Consider the following 19,550-nt stretch of genomic DNA (forward strand, 5'->3'; position numbering starts at 1 on the left):
AAAAAAGGTTTTGGGGTCCATACCAGACTTAAGTGACACTTCCTTCTGCTGTTCCTTCTTCGCAGCAACTTTCTTTGTGGTGGAGGACCTGGTAGCTTTCTTAGGGCCCATCTTGTTCTGATGTCAGTCAGCTCACAGCAGCACAAATTGCAGAGATGTCTGGTCAGATGAGTCACACACCACACGTGGCGTCCAACTGAAGGACGTCCGTCTGGCGGTAGAACGAGCGATGGATGAAAAAACAACCAGCACCTCCTCAGTCTTTTTTGTGCACCTACAAGTAAAGAAGGCAGAACAACATCAGTCAAACAAGCAGTAAGGCAACGTGAACAATTGAAAGACACACAGGTCAATGTATAAAAGACAAAACAGAAGACTAATAATACCAGTCCAGCAGCACCACAGCTCAAAGGCCACATGAAGTCCAGAAAGAACCAATAAAGTGAAGCAGGCCTATAGATACCAATATGGACAGAAAAACGAGGATGCCTGCTGCACATGACAGGTTAATGTGCAAGGAATAAATAGCCCATGGCTAAGACAGAGGTTGTAAACATAACACCGCAAAAACACATACAAAGAAACCCCTGCCCAGGCTCCCAAAACAACAACCAAATGACAAATTCTGTTTTTTTGGGTGCACAAGAAAGACCTGCAACATTTTTGAGAAACTTTTATGCAACTCGGGACATATTGTCCGCGAGAATGCTAAATCGGCATGTTCGGCAGCGCGAACGGAATAAAAAGTCGTGTTCGCGTTCCCGAGCAAGTACATTGAGTGCGCGAACACGACAAAAAATGTAAGTTCACGTGCTCACATGGTGCGAAGTTACCAAAACTACCCAAGCTGTATTCCTAGGGTTACCTAATGGCAGAAATTGACAGAGTATTTAAAGTTTAAACACACCCAAAACCAGAAATACCCCACACATAAAAATAAGATTTTCTATATCAATCCAAGCCATCCATGATTTTCACATTTAAGGGTACACCACAAAAACAGTTGATTAACTTTCATGACCCTATGAGTAGTACCTATGGCCTACTGCCAGAGTAGGCCACAAGGTTGGAGGCCTATGCCTATGGCAAAAGCACAAAGGAAGGACACACAAAATGGCCGCCGACATAGGGCCTGGCCACCGACAACAACATGGCAAAATATATCACAAAGGAAGCATACACAAAATGGCCGCCACCACATGGCCTGGCCACCAACAACAACATGGCAAAATCACAAAGGATGTAGATACAAAATGGCCTCCACCACATGGCCTGGCCACCAACAACAACATGGCAAAATATATCACAAAGGAAGCATACACAAAATGGCCGCCACCACATGGCCTGGCCACCAACAACAACATGGCAAAATCACAAAGGATGTATATACAAAATGGCCTCCACCACATGGCCTGGCCACCAACAACAACATGGCAAAATAAATCACAAAGGAAGCATACACAAAAAGATCACCACCATAGGGCCTGGCCACCAACAACAACATGGACAACTTTACAAAATGGCCTCCACCACATGGCCTGGCCACCAACAACAACATGGCAAAATAAATCACAAAGGAAGCATACACAAAATGGCCGCCACCACATGGCCTGGCCACCAACAACAACATGACAAGAAAGAGAAGACAGACAATAATGCCTATGGCAAAGGGACAATGCTTTGCTTCAGAAAATGGACACACCACACCACCGCCCAAATTGGTCACCCCACCCCAAAAAAAAAAAAAAAATAACAGAGGAGAGAAAATGGAAGTGGTCCATGCTCCAAAAAGAGAAAAGTACTAACAAAATGAGAACATAACATAAATGAGGAATTTTTAGGTGCACAAGAAAGACCTGCAACATTTTTGAGAAACTTTTATGCAACTCGGGACATATTGTCCGCGAGAATGCTAAATCGGCATGTTCGGCAGCGCGAACGGAATAAAAAGTCGTGTTCGCGTTCCCGAGCAAGTACATTGAGTGCGCGAACACGACAAAAAATGTAAGTTCACGTGCTCACATGGTGCGAAGTTACCAAAACTACCCAAGCTGTATTCCTAGGGTTACCTAATGGCAGAAATTGACAGAGTATTTAAAGTTTAAACACACCCAAAACCAGAAATACCCCACACATAAAAATAAGATTTTCTATATCAATCCAAGCCATCCATGTTTTTCACATTAAGGGTACACCACAAAAACAGTTGATTAACTTTCATGACCCTATGAGTAGTACCTATGGCCTACTGGCAGAGTAGGCCACAAGGTTGGAGGCCTATGGCAAGAGCAAAGTGGCTGGAAACATTAAATGGCCGCCAACACATGGCCAGGCCAACCACAGAAAGTTAATAAAATGAACTCATGCATGCCTACACACTAACTACATGGGGTACTAGCTACTAGGGTCACATATTGGCTTAAAAATTAGAAACATTTTAAATTCCACAAAATGCAATGTTAGAAAAAATTTACAATTTGGGACCTCATGAAAGTACAGGCCTCCATCAATAATTTAATTCCAGGATTGAATACTGTTGTTAAAAAAAAATCAAATCAAACAAGCACAAGTCTACATCACTCATACATTACACAAACTTACTTGAAAAAGAGAATTCCAATTCAAAAAGTCCTCATTAAATCCAAGGTAAATCAGTAATGCAGCCAACACAGACAGAAAGTGATCCTTCCAGCTCAAAATCCAAAGGAAAGTGAGCACCACATGGACAAAGCACTGGGAGGAGCCTGGTGGACAGGAACAGGAAGTTGTAAACTCAAGAGCCCTTCCTCCTTACTCTGCAAAACAAGAGTAGAAACAAAAAGAGGGGTCCTTCCCCCCTAAAAATAAAGCCAAAGGTACAACTTTAAGGTTTTTTGCCTTTTTTTTCCTAACCAAAATGGTAATTTATTATGGTTTTAACATGCTCGCGAGTTATTCTGTGCAAGAATGCAGTTTCTGCGTGTTCGGCAACTCGATCTTACCAAAAAGCATCCTCGCGCGTCCTTATGACGCTATCTCGCATCAAAATGACGTTATCGCGTTCGCACAGTCGCACGGGACTGTGCGAGAGTGTTTCCAAACATGGTGGCACAAGCGACCAGGAAAAAACGAACGCAGAACGAAGGTAAGCCATTGCCGCGCACGCGATAATGTTATTCAGCGCGCGAGAACTACGCTACGCACCGGATCGCGGAGTTATCGACAGCTACGCGTTCTCCGCGGAACGCGGAGCTGCCGAAACTCCGCAAGCTCCGCGAGCGGAGCGTAGTTCTTCGCCCAGGGTTACAATTCAGCCAGCGATTAAACTTCCACAGCTGACCCCTCACCAGGGGAACACAAATAAAATTACACCACAGAACATCCAGTCCTGCCTAGGTAAAGTACCGGCTAAACGGGAACAAATACCATTCTGGTTGGCACAGAAAATCACCCAAATAGAGGCGGTGTTTCCTGACACCACCGCATTAGAAAAACACAGGATCCTGCCTATCTGTCTTCCAATGGGAATCGCACCACACATTGAGGACTGTGACACTTGGGGTACAGTCTTTGCTTCCATCTACACAAAAACGCACAGTGTTCCATCCATTTCGGTAATACCAGATGTGCTAAAACAAATTCAAGATGAATATGGTCCGGAACCCGCTTTAACTCTTGGTATGAAATTACTAAAAGACTTCAAGCAGGTCTCGGCTATACTATTAGCCAACATAAAAGGAGAAGCAGCAAACGTGGCGATCCGCCAGAGGTTAAAAGAGACAGATATAGCAGACCAACCAGCTGAAATTGCCAGAATCATAGAAAAATCCTATGAGGAACTAGGTAGAGATAGTTTAGGTGGAATACCAGTAAAACCGCAACTAATTGAAAGTCCTGAAAAAATATTTTTTAATAATAAATCTACATCACCAAAAAAGAACTGGGATGGAAACAAACAATCCAATCCCAAAGAAAAGAAATTCCAGTCCAGAGGAAGGTCTCCTAGGCGAAGAGAAAAATCTCCGAACCAAAGACACAGGTCACCTCAGAGTGACCCCTCTGGGAATAGATATAACCTTAGAAATAGGGATAATATAAAAAAGCCTGATAGATATCAAGACATTGATACACGTCCCTCTCAATCTTTTCAGACTTCCTCGCAGAAATCGGAAAGAAGAGGACGATCAGAACAAAGAGAAGAGCACGCCAAGTCCAAAGACAAGGAACCTGCTCAACTAAAAAAGAAATTACAATTTCCAAAGAAGAAGGTAGCCAGCATTAAAATAGTTAACAATGCCGAGAATACTGAGGACACAACTGAAAAACGGGGAATGGGCTCAGACAATGCTAGACAGCGCAGCAGAAGTGAGCATAGCTCGCAAAGTCCTTATGAATCATCTGGAGACAGTGGACACGAATGAATATCTTTAAGTGGAAACTGCGGACACCAGAGTTAGCAAACCTCACAAAATATACGAAATAACATTGCGTATAGAGGGAGATAAGACTAGGAAAATAAGGGGACTATTTTGGGATAATCTCTCCAAGGGCTATGATATCCTTCTAGCTGAAAAAGACTGGCCACCAGAGTTTGTCAGGGAGTGCCCTCATGGCGAAGAAGTAATTATGCCTGCCTTCTCAAATCAAATTCCAATTCATAAAAAATACACACTTGCTAGAAAGTGGGCAGTGGCTCTAGCTCCTGCTTTATATAAAAATCACGTGGGATGGGATGAGGACTCTCCTCCTCACAAAATCCAGTTAAAATCACAACCAACTGCACAAAGGCAGTACCCAATTAAGCAAGAAGCTAAAAAACAGGTAAATGAAATACTAGATCAGCTAGAATACCAGGGGGTGATTGAAACTTGCACCTCACAAATGAACAACCCTTTGTTTCCGGTCTCCAAACCAGACAATTCATATCGTCTAGTTTTGGATTACCGACACCTTAACACATGTTGCAAAACTTTTGCAGTGCAAAACTCACATAGTGCTGCACTAATGAATAACATAGTGCGCAAAAAATACAAAACAACATTAGACATATCTAATGGATTCTTTTGTCAAAACATAGCACCAGAGAGCAGATATTTAACTGCATTCTCAATAAATGGCACTCAAAAACAATTCTGTCGGTTAGCCCAGGGGTATAAGAACAGCCCGGGAGTATTCTCAGCGAGAGTAACAGAATTACTACAACTATATGATGATGAAGCATTATCTTATGTCGATGACATTTACTTAACAGATGATGACTTGGAGACTCACTTGAAAAGAGTGAACACCATAATACTTGGGTTCGCAGCAGAGGGTTACAAATTCAACTTTAAAAAATCCAGAATTGCCCATCTGACAGTCCTGTTCTTAGGATATGAATTATCAAGTGAAGGCAAAAGCCTGGCGGACAATTTCCTAGAGAAATGTGCCGTACTCCAAGCACCTAGAACACTAAAAAACCTACAGTCAATTCTAGGCTTCCTAAATTTCGGAAGAACATACATTGCAAATTACGCAGAAAGGGTCAAACCCCTTTATGATCTGATAAAACCAGATTTTAAAAGATCCAATTGGACTCAAATACACACAGAAATTTTGAGATCCCTACAAACAGACATGCTAATTAAAACAAAATTAGAAACACGTGATAACACACGCAATCTTGTGATTCGAGTCATCCCAGGGAGATGCGGATTCACATACCTGACCTCTAATGAGGGAGAAAAGGTACCAATTGCATTCAAATCACACTTGTACACAGAAGCTGAACAGAAATTCAGCAACAAAGAAAAAATTGTTCATGCAGTTCGAACCGCAATAGCTAGAGAAAAAGATCAAGCAGACGGTAGACATATCACAGTCAGAACAGCTGAATCAGCCTTTGAGGCATTAACAACACCGTGTAATTTACCAACAACAACATTGAATCCGGAATGGATACAATGGGTGAATTTAATCACAACGGACAAAGTATACTACTACTTTGATCCAGAACTAGAAGAAATGGAAAATTTAGAATATGAAAAAACATACCCTCTGCCAGCTGACATTCTGCCTTTACGACATTACGCCTGTGTAATTTATACAGACGGACATGCTCAACCCCCCGTTTGGGGAGAACAGGCATACAACCCCACATGTGGGATTACAAAAGAAGTGTGGCGCGGAGGTAAACTAAAACCTCTATTAACAAAAACACACTCAGTAGAAACTAATTCAGAACAACAGACTGAAATAATGGCATTGAAAATGGCGCTAGATAATGCGGATCGCGAATTTCCGACACTTATAATGTCAGATTCATATTACTGCGTCAAATCATATAACAGCGATTTGCAGACATGGATTCAAAACGGTTACAAAGATGACACAGATGCACCAATAAAGCAAAAACTGCTCTGGGAACAAATAGCTCTTTTACAGAAAGAGCTACCAAAGACTCACGTGACACACTCACTGAGTCATCAGCGTGATGGCGTTCACGTTGCAGGGAATTCATTGGCTGAAACAGCCACAGCGGCAGCCACTAAATCGGCTCCCGTAGTTCGAAAAAAGCGTACATTAAAATACATTGACGGTGAAACAGTGCTGGCGGTGAAAACGTCATCAAAAGGCGATTGCTCAGCGTTACCGATCAACTATCCACTCAATTACACATACATAATCGATGCAAACTCCGTCCCTTTTGCTCGAATCCCTGGAGTGGGGGATAGAGTGATTCCAAACATGGACAGGAGAAACTTGTTAATCGCAGACGCACATATGGGCGAGGGTCTCAGACACCTCAAACTAAAAGATTCTCTGGAAGATTTACAATCGCGGTACTGGTGGCCAGGCATGAGCCTGCGTCACACCATGTTTGTAAAAAACTGCCCAAACTGCAACAGAGATCGCAGTGGGGAGAGAAACAGTTTAATACCTCGTCGGTTTACTCCAGGAAAAATCAGGAGTAAAAAGGAAGGGTTGCGATTAACATATACAGGCTAGTTCCACTTATAATGTAGATCACCAGCACTCGGCTGACGTCTGGACTGTTATACAAAGATTTGCGAGTCTAAATGGCATATACGCTAAGAGCATGTTACGTTTGACCATTGTCTTCACTCTAGCCCAACAGCCTGAGGGGAAACATGACCAAATGAGCATAGCCCAGCGGGAATCTTCTCACTTCCTTCCTGAGGGTACGGGATGGTGTAAAGAAAAAACCAAGGCATAAAGCAATCTATACCGGAAAGGATATTAGGTTCGGGAGCTGGGTGGGTCAAACATCTAATAAGTGTCCAACGTAGTCTCAATAACTTGCCAAGAAATTCTCTGAAGGGATTCAGTGCGTACGAATTATTATTTGGAACTAGGATGTTGATCTCTGACATTGATAGTCAGACTTCAGTGGTGAAAGAAAAAAGCTTTGATATCAAAGACCGTTTGGCTATTTTGCAGGACTTAAACAAAACAAGAAAAGACCTGAGCAACATAAAGTTGAAACAACAGCCAACAACCACTAAAGAACCACCACCTGTCCCAGCAAGACCTGTCTGGATTCCAAAAGTCGGGGATCTAGTTAGGGAAAAGATCGCGGTAAAGAAGGAATTTGGGCCTTCTTACAGAAAAGCAGTTCCTGTCTTGTCTGTCAACGGGACAAGATCAGTTGTACTACCGCCACTTGCTGGTAAAAAGGAGAACCGAGTTGTATCCATCGACCTGGTAAAACCACAACATGTGGCCGATAACAAACAGTAGGCCAAGTGGACTCCCAATAAGTAGCAGAACACCAAGGTTTGCTACCAGTACAGAGGTCCTAACAAAGAGGCTCATCACATTCGAAACGCCTACAGAAGAACAACAAGGACTATGCAACAATGCAATAGAACTCAGACCTCTGAAAACCCAAATAAAAACATTTAGCAGAGACACACCAATCTATAATGAAGTACCAAGTGAAAATGCAAGAAACAAAAATCCTGAACCAATTGGAACAATTGACAGAACTGCATCCGGCTACTTCATAAACTTCGATGATTCCTCTGAAGGCTTCAGTGAATCAAAGACACAGCCATCATCAAAAACCTTTAAAGATAAAGCTAAAGAACTGTTGAAACAACTAAAAGAAACATATCTGATTTCTCCATGGATTGAATTTTGGGTGGGTTTTGGTGCATTTATCCTCATACTTTGGCTCATCATGATACTTACTTTGGGACGCTTCATTGAGGGAAAATATGCTAAAATGGACACAGCAAGTCAGAAAATCAACTTGATCCTCAAACCACACACATCTTCACACGTCGAGAAAAGAGAACTTTCTTCAGTCAACTTCACAGCCAATCCTATACCTGGTGGGGTAGCCTGGGACAACACTGACTATGAAATTTATGGTCCGGTCGAAATCCTGAAATATCCACACCAAATTAAGATCTCCTTGAGTGACTTTGTAAAACCAAACTCATTTGCTGATGATTGGGACTTTGAAAGCATTACTAATATGATGTCTGACTTAGTAATGTCTGCTAAATTTACCAAACATGATTATTTGCAGGGTTCTACAAATTATGATAGTATGTATTGCTATAACCACTATGGTAACCATTTTTTACATAGATCTGCACAACCTAGAAATGTTTTCAATTATAATCAATGGGAACATTGTGCAACACCTCCAAAAGGGAGCTCAAGAACCATCTATGACAAATATTCATACTTTTCAGGTTTTAACACAAGTAATGCTGAAGCATTCTATTTTAAATTGTCAAACAAGACAGGAACAAAAACCATGATAACCAACACAAAATTGATATATTCGGACTCATTTTTTGAAAAAATGAATACTTTGGTTTTGATTATTGGGACAAAAATGTTGAATTGAAAAGTGTTTGGGGCACAAAAGATTGGCAAGTACAGGGTATAGAAGCTTTGTTTAGAGCATGCATGATCCCAGAACAAATGATATTTTTAAATGACACTGTTCAACAAACCACCTGTCTTGGCCTAGCCAAAATCAAAGATTTAAATAAACCGTCTATTCCAAAGCCAACAATGTTTAGCAACACCTCTACAGATGAGGAGATAGACGTAAACCATATATTAAACCAAAACAGAACACATCCTGATTGGAAACAGTGGTTGATCTGGCCCACAGATGCTAATAACTGTCAAGACAGATTCCTGAACAAAACACAGGGGTTCAAAATGACCAGGCCAGACCCTAGATATCCCCAAAGACATCACCCAGGGATAATAACAACCTACAGTGTGGGCAAATTATGCCTTCAATGGCTACAAACTTCCACACTGGCAGAAATTAAGCAACACCTAACTTTACTTACTGATGGTGCTGACTTGCGTGATTTCACTATGGGACCACGCAAACAGCGTCAAAAGCGTTTCATAGCAGCCTCTGTATATGCAGCATACAATGAGGCCTGGAAGGTTACTCAAATTGAAACAGCAGAGAGAATACGGGAAATTGACCGTATTAATTTGGAAAAATCACTTTCTGTAGTGGACAATGGGTTAATGACTCTGTCCTCCAGAATTTTTTCTTTGGACAGCATTGTGTCTTCAGCAATCGACATATTATCGCAGGACTTACTGTTGCTACAACACGGTCAGTCCCAATTGCGTGCTATTGTACAGCTTGGCTGGACGTTACAAAACCTGCGTTCAGGCTATGTGCCTTGGCGTTTAATCAACACAACGTCACTATTCCAAATCTTTAACCTTACTGATAGACAAATCAGTATGGCGCAAAAGGGTGCTGATTATACAATCTTGAGCATTGAAAAACTAGAAAGATTACCAGTGACAATGTCAGAACGACCTGTCAGTGAATGGATAATACATGGGATAATTAATATTCCAATCTCAACCTTCAGGTTTCAATACTGCCAAAAATATATACAGGCTGGCATGTACGAGAAATTGGGAAAGGGGTACATTAAAACAACATGGAACCTGCCCTATTCACATGCATGTGTCAGTAATAAAGGACAGAAAGTGTTTCTTAGTGGCAACAATTGTGCGATGTCACTAAGTGGCACACTTCTGTGTAACGGAATCAGTTTGCATGGAGCCTGTGAAGGGAATTCATACAACCTTTCATGTCACCAGCAAGGCGCACCTGCAACAGAAATAGAACCATTCTTTCAAACACTCTATAATGGGAGTTACATTCTGATTGTAGACCGCAGATGTTGTAGTCTTATGCCCGGGACTCCTTATCTAGTAACTACGACTGCGAAGGTCAAGTGCTGTGGACGCTCATTGTTCCCCAGCTTCTTTCCAGACAGTGAGGCAAGGGCATGGCCCAATTTGAAAATTACTTCTATTCGAATAGATACTTTAAGCAGAATGAAAACAGTGCTTCTTCAGACGCCTACCAGGCTCTCGTCATCAAAAGAAACATATGATCTCCAAGTCGCAAGGACGACTGCAGAGATACATTCATTGTTATCAACTAATTCCCCCATACATTTCGCGGAAATCCTTAATGAAATCTTAAATATTTCTGATACCAATGGGGTCTCAAAGGTATTTAAGACAGTATTTTCGATGGCATTAACCCCATTCAAAGCCATACTGGGTATTTTTCCAGATTTCGTCCATTCGATTTTTGGCGGACTTCCCCTGATCTTGGGACTAATTGCAGGAATCCTATTCTTGGTCCTTATTTTTCGGTATGGCAAACCATGTCACAGACAAAACTCTTGCGACAAGGGAAGAAACAATCCTATCCATTGGATACCGGGACCGGATATCAAAAATCCTGGGACTCTCCCGGCTTAGAGACCTGAACATGACTTGGTTTCTATCATTTCGACCAATGTGGCAAAGATGTGTTTTACCTGTATTAAGGTGTCTGCTATGCGGAGAAGAATGCGTGTTAGACACCTGTCTGACGCTACAATCGGATGCGCCAATGGATGCAGAAACATTGTTGAGCCCGATCAAGGTTCATGCTTTGTGCTGCCCTCAAAGGCTACCAATCCTGATGACGGCATTCGTGGAAGCTTCACCACTACGATTGATGGGTAGTGAAGTTCAAGATGAAAGCAGCATCGAACAGGTACGACCTTCTGTCAGCAATGCGAATCAGAATGTCAATGGAGACAATCATGCACATGAATGGATGATTACACCTATTTCCGAGTTAGTGGAACTTTCCCAGGAAGCTGTTGACAGCTTTTTCGAAAGCCTAAATGATATGATGTTCTCTCCAGAGCAGAAATAGAGACCTTTGAACAAGCTCGCACACGACGTTCCCTGAATTCGGCCTTCAACTTTAAAAATAAAGTCACATGAACAATTTCCCTCCAGTTCACGGACAGCAATTTTTCAGCAGCCCCAAAATATTTTTGCATATTTTTCGGGACACTATCTTCTGCTTAAAGTAAGAACTATTCTTAGAGAACTAAGGTTTCTAAATTTTAGATAGCTTATAGACATTAGCTGCCCGCTGGTATGTTCATTGATATTATATTCTGTGATGAAATGGTCTCGAACTTTTTTTCTGTATTAAGAGCCATTTCATGTGTAATTCTCATATACCAAATAGCAATAATGTATACAAATGCGATTATTTTGGCATTATTCTACAGCTTGAGTGCATACAATACATATGTCTGCAATTTTTCAGTATATTTGAAAATTTCAAAATGCATTTATGTATTTTGGGGTGGTAAGGTATACACTATACTCTATAGTATGTTGTACTATGTTATACTATGCATAGATTAGTAAATATATCCATAGTTAGCGTGGAGTGGGTGTGATGTATTCCTATAGGTTCTGAATCGATCCCCCTATTCCTGACCCTATTCTAGTTAAACAAACCAACAAGTTAACTAGCAGTCAGCCCATGAGGCAGAAAACCCCCATGATGCAGATACCGTTATCTGACGCAGTCACACTACGGCACAGGAACGTGTTATCTGATTAGGTCATAATGCTTGCGATCTAATTAGACAAGCGATATTCCTCCAGCCCCTGATAAGGCATACGGAGTTCTCATAACAAATCAAACATATGACAACCTGGGCAAAACCCTGCGGCCATTGTTTTGATTTCACCGAGAACTTCAGCAAAAGAATGTGCTAAAGAGCAAGTCGTATGACATCCTTATTGACGTATCTATGTCCATCCTTACGTCAATCTCGGCACCTTAAAGGTATAAATATTACCGATATTGCCCTATGCAAACACACGCATGGTGACGAGACGGAGCAGCCATACTTGCTGAAGCGAAGAGCAGAGCAGACCCCGCTGGCGCAGCCCCGCCTTCCTGACGCGCTGAGAGAAGCTGCTTTCTCCTGCCGAGAAATCCAGCACCGGCGTTTCTGGGCAGCCCTCGCAGGCAGCCTGGAATATCGAGACCAGAGAGAGAGATACCATCCCTCATTCATCCTAACTTCCAGGTACAGAACTGAATAACCCCTCACAGAGAATTCCTTAGTTATTCACTTGGCAAAAACAAACTTAACTTAAACTGTAACGTTCTATTCCCGCCCATGTATTAGGCTTAGGTCAAGTACACGGGGTAGGCGTATTTAGAAACACCAGTTGAGTACGTTTAGTCAAATGTATATGTGTATGTAATATATTTTATTCATTTTAAACATCTTATGGCTTAGAAACCATATCAATGTTTTTACAGTATTATTTTATACTATTGCTTTTAATGTATGCACTTTACTTAACTATAAGTATTGCAATAATATCGATCCATTTCTCTTGTATGAGAAAAGAGACTGATCAATAAATAACACCTTTTTATTGAACACGCCCGTCTCTTCCTTTTCTCTACAATCTGATGAGACTAAGAATGCACGTACTGACTGAGTAAAATAAATTGCCTTTTGTTCACACGACTCTCGAGATTTACTCTTGATTAGGGGAGAGCAAAGTTGTCATGTTCTATGGTTGTCAGAAACTAAATCCCTTCTTGTCTAATCAGGGAAGTTAATTCTTTCCTGAACATTCGAGAAAGTTTCTAGTGAACTCTGAGCTAAGCTGGCAAACCCAAAACTTTAAGTCTAGTATCGACAGTAGTAGACCTAGTTAACGTCTGGTCTAGGCCTTTACTGCTGTAGGTATTATTCCAATGCGCAGAGCCTATTGGGATGATAGGAACTACACTACAAGATAGAACACACTTAGGTTAGAAGATAGAAACACTAAGAAAGGACTGCAGACACCAAGTAGCCATATTGGACCAAGTAAGAATATACAACAAGATACATAGGCAAGGGAAAAGGCAACAGCAGATCATAACAGTTTCTTTAGCAGATATTTCTTAAGTAGTTTCTGTTATGATAAATAATCCACGGTAGAAGGAGGTAAAGTTGAAGTTAGGTTTATTTCCAAGTAGAAGATAAACTCCACCCTATGCGTGATGCTGCCACTCAGAGGCTAACCCCAACGGTGACTGACCACACGTTAGAAGCAACCACCAAACGGGCACCAAACGGGCACACCGCACGAGGATGCACTATTAAACAAATACAAAGCATGCGACCACATCACGCGTGGCCGCATAATCAAATCATAACATGAAGTATGCGTGCACATCGCGCGACACACCGCGCAATGAGCTCGAGTAATTAAAGCAACCATTACACCACCTTCCCCCCTATAACAATGAAAAGAAACAACAACAACAAAAAATATTAATAAAGACAAATGAATATCAGAGGGAATCAATAAACTTCAATACCTTACAAAATCATTGAACTTTCCAGGAGTTTTGATGACTCTGCCATAGGAAGAAATAACATGTGAAGAAGGAACATTGTTTGTATTGGTATCAGAGAAATCAACACCACCACTGACTGATTGAGCATGAGTATTAACACACTCGTTCACATCGACAAGATTTTTTAGCCCATGACACCAATCCAGATCCTCAACAGGTTCCTTCCTAAAGTTTCTAATCATGTTTGCTTGTTGATGAGAAACTTTTACAAGATGGCGTTTGTTCCACCATCCTTTACCATCAATGAAAGCAGCACCCTTACTGACCTCAAAGGACGAAAAAACTTTGATTCCCCTTTTCTACCTTTGACTGGCTTTTTGATCAAAACCCAGTCGTCCATAGAAATATCTACTGGAGTAACATTAGACTTGGAATCAAAAAATTTTCTCATAAGTATTTGTTTTGAATCTACTTTTTTTTTTATAGCGCCCAGGTCAATATCTTTATTCCCGGACAATTGTTGCAGCCAGGAAGGAAATAAAATAGAATGCGAACTTCTACTCCGCAACAACATAAAAGGAGAAACTCCAGTAGTGCAGTGTGGGGAAGTGTTGTAATGCCAAACTTTCTCCCTAATGAAATTATTTACATTCATTCCACAAGACAACGCCGTTTGAATGCCCTCTTTAATCACCTTATTACCTCTTTCCACCAGTCCATTTGAAGATGGGGAATATAAAGCAACCTTAAGTTGTTTAATATCCAGATCACCCAGAAATTTCTTCATCTTATCGGAAACAAAATGTGTGCCATTGTCACTGACCAGTACCCTAGGGGCTCCCTCTACATCAAAAATCCTTTTAAAAAATGAAATGGTAGTCAGAATCAGGTGACTTAACAAATTCGTGGTACATCCACTTTGAGTGATAATCAACCAAAAGGATAACATACTTGCATTCCTGGTCAAGAATGGAATAAGGACCTGAAAAATCAATACCTACTTTTACCCATGCTGCATGTGGAAATTCAGTTGGGGATAAAGGAACTTTCAATGTATGCCAATGTTTATCAGAAACTAGGCATTCTGGGCAAGAATCAATTAATCTCTTGACCTGTACATCCAAAGAGGGCCACCAGTAATGCTCCTTAATTCTCATAATGGTTTTAGTAATCCCCAAATGACCTTTGTGAGCCTCACCTATAATTAAAGACCGTAATTTGAATGGAGGAACAAATTTGTCCCCTCTGCGAACAATATTATTCTCGACTGAAAGTTCATCAGCAACCTGTGAAAATCTGCGTAACTCACCCTCCAGACACCTAGGTTCTGGCCAACTACGAGTCGAATAATAAATAACCTTCTGAAGGACTGAATTATTTTCCGCAGCACATTTCCAATCATTCTCAGACAAAACAGGGGTTATTTCACCAACAGCATCCACCATGGTGACACATTCGATATCCTCTGTAGATATATCCTCATCATCATCCCTAACCATGGAAAGCCTTGAAAGGCAATCGGCCCTAAAATTTTTACCACCACTAATGTGTTTGATCTCAAAATGAAATTCTTGTAACTTAGAAACCAACCTCATCAATCTAGCCGACATACACGAAGAATTTACCTTTTCAAAAATATAAACAAGAGGTTTATGGTCAGTAATAAGCTCAAACTTTCGACCCCAAATATATGTTCTAAATTTCTGGACTGCCCACATACAAGCTAATGCTTCCCTTTCAATTGTGCTATATCTGGTCTCAAAAGACTTGAGAGAACGCGAAGCAAAAGCTACTGTCTGTTCATTTCCTCCTACTTTCTGGGTTAAAACTGCACCCAACCCAGTAATGCTTGCATCCACTGTTATAACAGAAAGACAATCATCCCTGAAGGCGTGAAGTGCTTTAGCAGACACAATCAACTTTTTAACATCATTAAAAACTCTGTCCAACTCAGGGGACCAGGCCAAACTGCAGCCTTTTCTCAATAAAACGCGTAGGGGCTCAACCAACTCAGAATAAGCAGGGACAAATCTAGCATAGTATTCGGCCAAACCGAGGAAAGATCTAAGAGACTCCTTGTCAGATGGAGGTTTAGCATCTTCTATGGCTCTAATCACAGAGAACTTTGGCTTAATCCCCTCACAAGATATACTATGACCCAGATAATCAAGTTCCCTCACGGCAAATTTGCATTTGTTACCCCGAACAGTGATTTTTTTAGACATGGAAAGTACACGTCTCAAAATTGTATTATGTTCTTCCAAAGACTTAGCATAAATCAAAATATCATCGAGGTAAGCCTGTACCCCAGGCACTTCACAGAAAAGAGAGTCCATAAGCTTTCGGAAGACATACCCCGCCGAAGCTAGCCCAAAAGGGAGGCGTAAAGATTTGAAAGCACCAAACGGGGTAATAAAAGTGGTTTACTCTTGAGACTCTTTAGATAAAGCGACTTGATGATAAGCCGACTTTAAGTCGATCGAAGAAAACCACCTAGCCCCGCCAAGATTAGCGAGAAGCTCGTGGATCTTTGGTAGGGGGTGACAATCAACAATAATATTTTTGTTAAATCGCGTAAATCCGCACAGAGCCTAATCTCGCCAGTCTTTTTGCGAGCGACCACAATCGGGGCCACCGACTGTGAGGAATAAACTGGTTGGATAATCCCTTGCTCACATAGATCTTTCAAAGAATTATCTAATTCTGTATGGACACTCAAAGGAACAGATCTGACTTAATGGGCTACGGGTTGAGCCCCAGGAATCAATCTGATCCTATGTTCAAAACCCTCAACGCTGCCAACTTTGTCACTGAACACAGGTTTAAACTCTTCCATCATCTGGTTTGCATCAAAAGCTTGGTCAACAGACATGCACTCTACTCTTGGCACAGGAAGGTCACCCTACTTTAACTGGATTATCGTCACCTGGAACTAAATATAATCCCATGCGGGCAAGATCCTTCCAGCCAACTATATTTTTACCCTTCTCAGCAACATAAATTTTTGTAACAGTTTCTCTACCCAAACATTGTACCAAACCCTCAAAATACCCAATCATGTGGATGTCCTTCTCACCAAAGGCCTTAGGGTTTACATCTGTACATAATAATTCGACTTTTCTTTTCCATAGGTCATAGAAAGTAGAATCTCTGAGAATAGTAAAGGGAGAAACGGAGTCCGCCATCACCTGTAAGGAAATACCATCAATTATAGCAGAGCATAAAGGACCTTTTATATCATTAACTTGGCCATTGTCATCTAAAGTGACAACAATATTATTAAAAGAATTTGTACAATCATCAAGAACATCAGATTCTACGTAGTTAACTGTAGGTGTTTTCTTTGAATTCCTACAGACACCTTGAAAATGGCCCATCTTTTTGCAAATAACACAACGTCTATTAATAGCAGGACATCCTTGAAAATTACTTAAATGGTTCTTTGAGCCACACCTGTAACAAAAACCAGATTGTTTCATTTGAACAAATTTTACATTTTTGTTTTTAAAATTTACAGAACATACAGAATTGTCTTGACAAAGCTCAGACAAATTAACTGAATTGACACCACTTTTTGACGCATCCGCCATGACTCTGCTAGTAATTGCAGATCGTTCAATACTTAAAGAAAGTTCGATTACTTCATTTAAAGAAGGATTTTTGCAACCAAGAATTCTTTCTTTGATTTTCCGTGAAGAACAGTTGAAAACAAACTGGTCCCTGATACAATTATCGCAAAGAGGTCCAAACTCGCATGTGGTTGCCAATACTCTAAGGGCAGAAATGTATTCTTCCACTTTTTCACCTTCTCTATGTTTCCTAGCTTAAAAGTTATGTCTTTCTAACATAATATTTGGTTCTTCTGCAAATTGTTTTTTTAAACGAGCTACTGCTTCAAGATAAACATTCCAATTACGGTCACCACTTTGAGCAGGAGGAGGGATTGGAGGAATACTTTTAAAAATACGTTGAGCTGCTTGACCAAGGCACCCGAACAGAATTGCTAATTTTCGTTCAGGGGAAAAACCCATAGCATCAATAGCAATAAGATGATTTTCAAATAATGCGAACCATTCTTTCCAAATGATATCAGGGCTTCCAGGTTTACTCAAAAAATTAGGAGGCTGAGTAATATGTTGTAAATGTAAATTAGCCATAACAGTTAACCCCTTCCATGCTCATGACGGAACGGTTCCGTCATGAGCGTCGGTTGAGCTGTGCTCATGACGGAACCGTTCCGTCATGGTTCCATAAGCCCAATGGAACGTTCAGCACAGCGCAGGAATCTGCGCCGCGCTGAAGCGGTTAATATCCCCAACTGTCAAAACAAACTTTGGAAACAGTGAAAAATAAGAAATAACTTCCAAATACTAATGCAACAGTGAAAGAGAAATGAAATTATCACCACAGAATTTTAAAGCGTGTGCATCGCTGAAGAAACGTGTTGCGGAATCATGACAAATGAATTTTAATAGCGAGCGTATCGCTGAAGAGACGCGCTGAAAAGTTATAATAATGAATTTTCATAGCGAGCGCATCGCGGAGGTGACGCGCTGAAAAGTTATAATAAATGAATTTTCAAAGCGTGCGCACCACTGAAATAATGCGCAAGTAATCGTATTTACCGTAAATGAATTCTCTTTTCAAAGCGTGCGCATCGCTGTAGTAATGCGCTGTAATGCAGGAAAATGCATAGGACGTGTGCCTCGCTGGGAAACGTACTGAAGATTATCCAAATGACTTTTAGACTGCTGTGTCGCTTTTAAAACCAGTGTGCGTCGTTGGCAAACGCATTGAAACTTATCCAATCAACAACTAGATTGTTGTAACGATTTTAATACCTGCGTGAAGAACGGGAGTAAAGATTGGATGTTAGGTGGCGAGTCACAGCTGAGCCACAGAAAACGGACTAAAAGACAATCCCAGTCTTAGTCTCTTCTGGCCAATCTTCAAGCTTGTGAGGTAGCGTAGATTTAAATAACCAATCCTCGCACATGAGACATGAAACAGTCTATAAAGGCCAATCCTCACGCTTGACGTACCTTGTTCATCGGTGAAAAGAAAAGGAAGGTTCAATGAAGATTTTACGTTGTTCAACCGGAGAAGGTATGTACGAAATTTAACACCAAACAATGTTCTTGCGTGGGTATGGTGGAGTTTATCCCATCCTCGTCGCCAAAATGTTATGATAAATAATCCACAGTAGAAGGAGGTAAAGTTGAAGTTAGGTTTATTTCCAAGTAGAAGATAAACTCCACCCTATGTGCGATGCTTTCACTCAGAGGCTAACCCCAACGGTGACTGACCACACGTTAGAAGCAACCACCAAACGAGCACACCGCGCGAGGATGCACTATTAAACAAATACAAAGCATGCAACCACATCACGCGTGGCCGCATAAACAAATCATAACATGAAGTATGAGTGCACATCGCGCGACACACCGCGCGATGAGCACGAGTAATTAAAGCAACCATTACAGTTTCCCTAGTACAGTCCATGATCAGTTTTCTTTGTTGTGTGTTTAGGTTTCCACAGTAGTTGAAATGTAGATGCAAACACACGCAGGTTCATAATACAAATCATCACCATAAGTAAATGAAGTCCAAATGTAGCCAGGTAGTAGGTTCCAAGAATGTAGTTTATTAAACCAGTTCCAAGTAAGTAGAAGGAAGATGAGATGGTAAGTAAGATGGTGAATGGTAGCCCCACCAGGAGCAGCCTCCCTTTTACTCAGCCTGCATCCACCAACTGCACAACACATGTAACCAAGCAACCATGCATTCTGTGACATCACCACACATTCCAACACTCATTCTAGGTGAGCAGCAGGGAAGATGTAAGTGAAAGAAAGGAGAGGCGACAATCAAGTCACAACATTTT

General features: G+C 41.1%; 1 protein-coding gene across 1 annotated transcript in view; it reads left to right on the forward strand.

The window, feature by feature from the left end:
- The window catches only part of LOC144767597 (sialoadhesin-like), a 475,618-nt gene that overhangs the window by 368,538 nt on the left and 87,530 nt on the right, over window positions 1–19,550 (forward strand). The gene's annotated exons all lie outside the window — the stretch shown is intronic.

This window comes from Lissotriton helveticus, chromosome 7 (genome assembly GCF_964261635.1).
Source record: "Lissotriton helveticus chromosome 7, aLisHel1.1, whole genome shotgun sequence".
In the NCBI taxonomy this organism is placed as follows: Eukaryota; Metazoa; Chordata; class Amphibia; order Caudata; family Salamandridae; genus Lissotriton; species Lissotriton helveticus.